This window comes from Typha angustifolia, chromosome 5 (assembly GCF_048772165.1).
Source record: "Typha angustifolia cultivar Huaian chromosome 5, ASM4877216v1, whole genome shotgun sequence".
In the NCBI taxonomy this organism is placed as follows: domain Eukaryota; kingdom Viridiplantae; phylum Streptophyta; class Magnoliopsida; order Poales; family Typhaceae; genus Typha; species Typha angustifolia.
In genome coordinates this window covers 3,433,713-3,440,355 of record NC_133243.1, presented here as the reverse complement: position 1 = coordinate 3,440,355, position 6,643 = coordinate 3,433,713, and positions in this window count along the sequence as shown.

Genomic DNA, 6,643 nt, shown 5'->3' with positions numbered 1-6,643 from the left:
TCTTCCAGAGCCACAACTTGATAGCCACTGGAATGGCTCCTGAGAGTTTTTACTTTTTTCCCCCTTCTTTTTGGAGAAATGTTCTTGGTCCAAGGACAAAGATGTCAGATAAACATAGGTTTCCTGTAACAATTATAAGCACCACCAATTTATATTTAAAAGTTGTTAAACTAAAAATCAACTTATATTGAAATTTATTTCTAAAACTCAGCAAATTTTTATATAAGTCGTTGAACCAGTTTACAATTCATATCCGGAAGTTGTTCGTTAGGTTAAAAAAAATAAAAAAAATAAATTAGCGACAGACTTAAAATAGTCAAAAAAATTTATTGTTCCATAATATTTCTCATTCATCCCCAATGTATTTTTTTTTAATATGTCAAATGATCTTTCTCTGTCAGAACTTGTTGAAACAAGCACCCTAGGGTTTTTTCTTTACTTTTTCCCTCCTATTATATATATATATATATATATATATACATACATAAATGCAAAGGTTCATCTTTCATTGTCTAAATTGAAAAGATACGACACTGCTAATTACGTTAGATATCATCTAAAATTGAAAGTATCGCGCAGAAAGTTACAATGGATTTAAAAGAAAAATTCAAGAAGCTTTCAGGTCTCCTAAGCTGAAGGGAAAGTTTTGAAGGCTATATTTTAAAAAAGGATTATTTGTGGATCAAAATATTGGACAATTAGGAACTAAATTTCATCAAGATAAGGATATTGATAAGGATGTAATTGGATTGCATTCAGTTGTCCAAATCCAATTTCATATTAGGTGTAATGTATATACGCTTAAATACCATATATAAACTGTTTATAAAAATGACAAAATGTCTCCAAAACCTTAATAAAAGTATGAAGATTCATACACATAATAATATATATGATACTATAATTAATAATTGGTTTATCAAATAAATTCATAATAAGTTTATTGGTTTTAGAACCCTAACATTTAGTGGTTTTGTGATTACTAACCCATCATTGAGCTAGTTGTAATTTGCCCACTCCTTTTTTTCTTTTAATTTTTTTATCAAACACTAAATTAAATTAACTTAACCAATCTCTAACAAAATAGTGTCAGATACTAGATTTACCTTTTAAAATACTAAAATTACCTTAGTCTTATTTCTCTTCCATTTTACTGACAAAGTACTCTTGCCTAAAGTATTATTATTAATCCAAACCTCTTCAAGAACATTTGTCTCAATGGTAACATTTAAGTAAATTTGGTTAGTGTGAGGTTAGATTAGAAAATATGTTGGGGTAATTTTAATATTTCATTCATAAAGTTAGATAAACTATAGTCTAAGGTCAAGAGTACATAGTCAAGTTAGGGTTTCATATAAAAATTATGGACCAAACAAAGAGCGGTCTAATTACAAATAACTCGGTGTATTAATCAGAAAATTACTAAACATAAGGCCTCGTTTACTTATAGAATAAGTTTAATACTAGTATAGATATGCTAATTTTTATTATCAGTATAAGAGAGCTTATTCTACTATAAGTTATTCTTGTATTTCTATGTAAAGTGGTATAGTATAAAAAAATTATATTTGAAGTGACATAAAATTGAAATAATAGTTTGACAAATAACTATACTCTTCGCAATGGATCACAATGGATGAATAAGGAGAGAAGATGATAAGGAGAGAAGAGAGAAAAGAGGAGAGAGAATGTGATTAAAATGATAGTTGATTAAGGTAATATTTTTTAAAGGGTAAAATAGTAATTGAGAAATATAAAGATATTAGATGGAAGAAGAGAGAAGAAAGTAGTAGACATTGCTATACTAATATTAAGAAAAACAGTTTTTTACCTACTATACTAATATAAAGAAACTTATATCAAAATAAAACTTATTTTCATTCCACAAGTGAACTATGATTTAGGAGGCATTTTGTTCATACATAAGAGATACTTATTCATATTTACAACTACACGCTTATTTATTCATATTTGATTAGATCTTGTATAAGATAAGTCACGTGATAAATTATGTATAAAATTTTAATATAGATAAAAAGTGTGATAAAATTATGCACATTTTATAAGCAAGATTTTTAATACAATTAACATATTTATTCATAATTAGTAATTAAATATAAATTTTTATATAAACTTTTTTAAGTATATTTTACAATCAAATAATAAAATATGAGTATATTTTAGATGTATCCAACTTCATGTAAGATGTGCACATAAAGTTATCCTTAAAATTCCCATCATTATAAATGCTTCTATCTTGGGATCATTAAATGCACCACTTATACATTGGGATCATTAAGCATGGGTAACATTCAGAAATCTTTTTGGGGGGTGACAACCATCCACATTTCCATCAAGTGAGAAATAGTCAATAAGCTTTGATTCCCACAGTGTACATAGAATAAACATTCTTCTGGAGATTTGATATACTAGTTTACTACCAACACTAAAGATGGATTAAAATACTATCAAAAGAAAAAGAAAAAGAAAAAAAAATAACCCAAGATGTACTCCCTAAGGTTCTCCTCAATGTGGGCATTTGGAGGCAAGATGTATGCATTCTTACACAATTTTGTTTGGAAACTATAAAATTAAGCATTGAATATATTTGTATCTTTTTTATACTTTGGATCATTTTGACCCTCTGAATTTTTAACTAGGTTGTAATTATTAGATTTTTCATCTAAAGTTAATAAACTTTCTCTCAGAATATATATTTATGTAACACAATTGTAGTTATTTAAGTTATTTTGTCATCTATATCGAAGATATTTACAATTATTAAATAGAAAGGGACTAGTGATAGATGTGGCTATGGCTGACCTTTCTCATTATCCTTCTTGCACTGTTTGACTTCAGTGAGCAATTCATCCACATCTATACATCTAAAATCTTCAACTCAACTCAAAGGAAGTAAGAGTTTAAAGAGAAATTTATTTGCAACAAAAGAAAAAGCCCCTATATATAATAGAGTTTTCATTATTTGAACCTTTCCTTATCACTTCTTCTAAACAAGCCCCTAATTTTTACAACAAATATTCAAAAAAAAAGCCTCAGAGTTAACTTAAACTCACATTAATTTAACACAACAAGAACATTCTATTTTATTTAAATTAATAGTTTAAAAATTTTAAAGTTATCCTCACTACCTTGTTCTATAGAAAATAGTCTTCTATTAAAATGGCGAAAGTAACTTTAAAAATTTAAAATATTAATTTAAATAAAACAAAATATTTCTTTTCTGTCAGGCTAAATTGAGTTTAAGTTTACTCAGGAAGTTTTTTTTTAATTTTTTTTAATATGTTTGGTAAAATAATAATAATATAGGACCTAAATGGATCCGAATGGGCCAAAAGCCCATGCCATCAAGAAGCTTGCAAATTAACCTAAAAACCAAACATAACAACATTCTCATAGAAATGAATGAAGTGATCTGGAGAACAATTCTAGAAAGACAAACTTTTAATAACAATCTTGAGTCTTGTAGACTAAAACAAAATGCTTCAAAATTTTGTATCTGGTTTTTTTATTTAAACACTTTACCTTTGGGAGAAGAATTTACTTTTGATAACAAAGACTTAGATTTTCTTCTTTTTCTTTCGCTTTAATAAGTATTCTAATCAGCTAGTTAATTTTATATGCAAAAAAAACTCACTTTGATATTATTATTATTATTAGATAGATAGTGGTAAACATAAACACATCTCATAGATTAATTTGTAACCATATACATGCAGGACCATCCATCCAACCTAGTGTGATGTTCCAAAATTAAGCATCTAGCTTTGAAAGCATGCAGCTCTTGTCTGAGTATTACTACACCATGAAGCACACAGGATTCCAACATCTCCAACACAAGCACATACCAGCTCTTTCTACGCTGCTTACATGAGTAAGAGAAGAGAGAGAGAGAGAGAGAGAGAGAGAGAGAGAGAGAGAGAGAGAGAGAGAGAGAGAGAGAGAGGAATAGGTAATGTTCTACATGCCATAGCGGATGTCGGAGAACTTGCCCTTGATCCACTTGAAGCTGTTCCTGACTTGGTTCTTGAGCTTCCCTTCGACGGTGAAGACGTTGTAGGAGGCGATCCGCCGCTTCCTCTTGAGCTCAGGGTCGGTGGAGCTGGCGAAGCCTTCTCGCTTCCCGCTTGGCCCGTTGAACGTGTACGAGTTCGACCGGTCGTCGTAGCCGAATCCGTTGGAGTAGGAGGAGTACTCAGGGAAAGACCTGCTCTTCTCCATGAGAGAGAAAGAGAGAGAGAGAGAGATATAGAAGAAATAAGAAGAAGAAGAAGAAGAAGAAGAAGAAGAAAGAAGTAGGGTTATGAGTGGGGAGAGATGATGGTGGTTTTTAAGGGAGTAGGAGAATGATGGCATAGTGTGTGAGTGGGGACAAGAGTGGGTGGGCAGCCCATGTGTGGTGTTGGTGAATTGCCTCCCTTCTTGCCTTGCATCTTGGTTGTGTGTGATATGTCTGCAAGCACTGTAGATCTTTACAACCTGGTTATGTGGCAATAGTAATTTACATTCATTTATATGGAAATAGGAACAAAAAATAATAGTTTTTCGATTTAATTGTATTAGTTTTTCGATTTAGCATATAAAATATTTTGTTATAATTGAGTGCACCGTAGAGTTTTGATACAAAAGTCATTACTTTTCATAAGTAATCTTTTTTCTCAACTGCTTATTTTTATATTAAAAATAATATTAATTAGGTAATTACGAGTATATCATGACCAAGGGAGTTATCACAAATTTAAATTTTAGCTTATTTTTTTATTCATAAAATACTAAACAGTTCAGCAACTCACGTATAGAATACTCAAGTACAATTTAACAGATAGAGTATTCAGCATATTATGTGGTAATAGAGTATTTGTTTCCTTTAATAAAATGTTGAATTATTTAATATCTTATTATTAGTGAAATCGTTGAACAAATTAATGCTTTATTTTTTTATATAAACAGCTAAACAATGGTTTTACCATTGATTTATTGGTAATACGTTTGGTGGATAGACTAAAATGATATAAAAAAATTGTGATGAGGCCCATTTTGGAGGTAATTCAAATGTACTTGATAGCAAAAGTGACAATGAAGCTTTAATTTCAACAAACCATGATTTTGTAACTAATGAGCTAATGCCACATACACTAGCTTGGTTGTTGGAAATTTCTACAATCTATGTAAGATATACAAAGTACTTTGCACGTTTACTTACAATTTTGAGCTTTTGACCAACATGGGGCCTTCTTAACTAACTAACTCTAGTAGTATTGGTAGATACCTTTCCTATGCAGTTTACTTACAATTTTGAGCTTTTGACCAACATGGGGCCTTCTTAACCAACTAACTCTAGTAGTATTGGTAGGTACCTTTCCTATGCAAGGAGTTCACGGAGAAAATTATTTGGTGGTTGATGGGCTCATTGACTTGTTTTAGTTGATGGCTCAGCAGTGTGGTTGACTTGAAAAAGTAGCTCAGCAGCGTGATGGCTTGGAGCAATATCTCAACAGTATTTAGTTCGGCGCAATAATTCGACAACGCATATTGGTCAAAACTTAATGAAGATATCTCAACAGTATTTAGGTGGCTTAGTATATTGGTCAAAACTTAATGAAGTATTAGTGCCATTGTATCCATAGAGGGTTGGCTCTTTGTCGAACTCATATCTAGCCTTTGGACTCTTGGATGATAAAAAAAAACAACAACTAGGGCTTCTTAAAATATGATTTATCAAATTGGACTAAACCTTAATATTAAAAATAGGTCTATTTTGGTCAATGTCAAAGTTAATATAAAAAATACTGAAATGTTTAACATTTTACCTGAAGAGGTAAGCACCGAATAATTAAGCGATTTATTAAAAGAAAAAAATATTCTATTATTTCTACATATTATTTTGAGTATTATATCAATTAAGTATTTTATTTTAACTGAGTATATATGTGAACCGCTTAACCGTTTATAAATGCGTTGAATTCTTCGGTAATTTATCTTTTATATAAATCATTTTTAATAATATTTTAAGAGACTCATGACCTATCAACTGAGTTGGCAAAAACATAGTCCCTTTCTTAAAACCCTTTGATGAGTGGATCAAAATAATATCTAAGTTTGTAAGTAGGCCCATTTGGTCAAAACTCTTTTTGCAGTTTTATTTTCTTTAATCTCTAGAGTATGGCCTTGGGGACCCACCACTTTGGGTGTGACACATTCAAACAATGTTAAAGTGGGAATGGATCATGGATGAGTAATGCATCATCCTCCACTTAGATTTTTTTTTTCTCTCTTTTCTTTCTTCCATTCCAAGATGAGACTTCTTTATCTAAAAGTCTCTTTCGTTTGTTAAAGGGGAAAAGCATGGAAGCAAAGATTCATTGTAGGCAGTTGTATTAGAATGAGAAAGAGGGATTAATCTTCTCTCTTCAATCATTCTACTTCATTTTGAATTAATGGCAAGAAAAGATGATCACTTTAATTTGTGCGCTTATTGAGAAGGTTGGTAAGCAACAAATGTCTAGGTTACCTGTAAGTATAATTTGTTACTCTCAAAATTTTAAGTTGTTTGGCTACATATGGATCGAAAAAAATTAACCCTTTTTAGATACAGTGGCACTTAGAGCCTCATTAGATTTTAGCT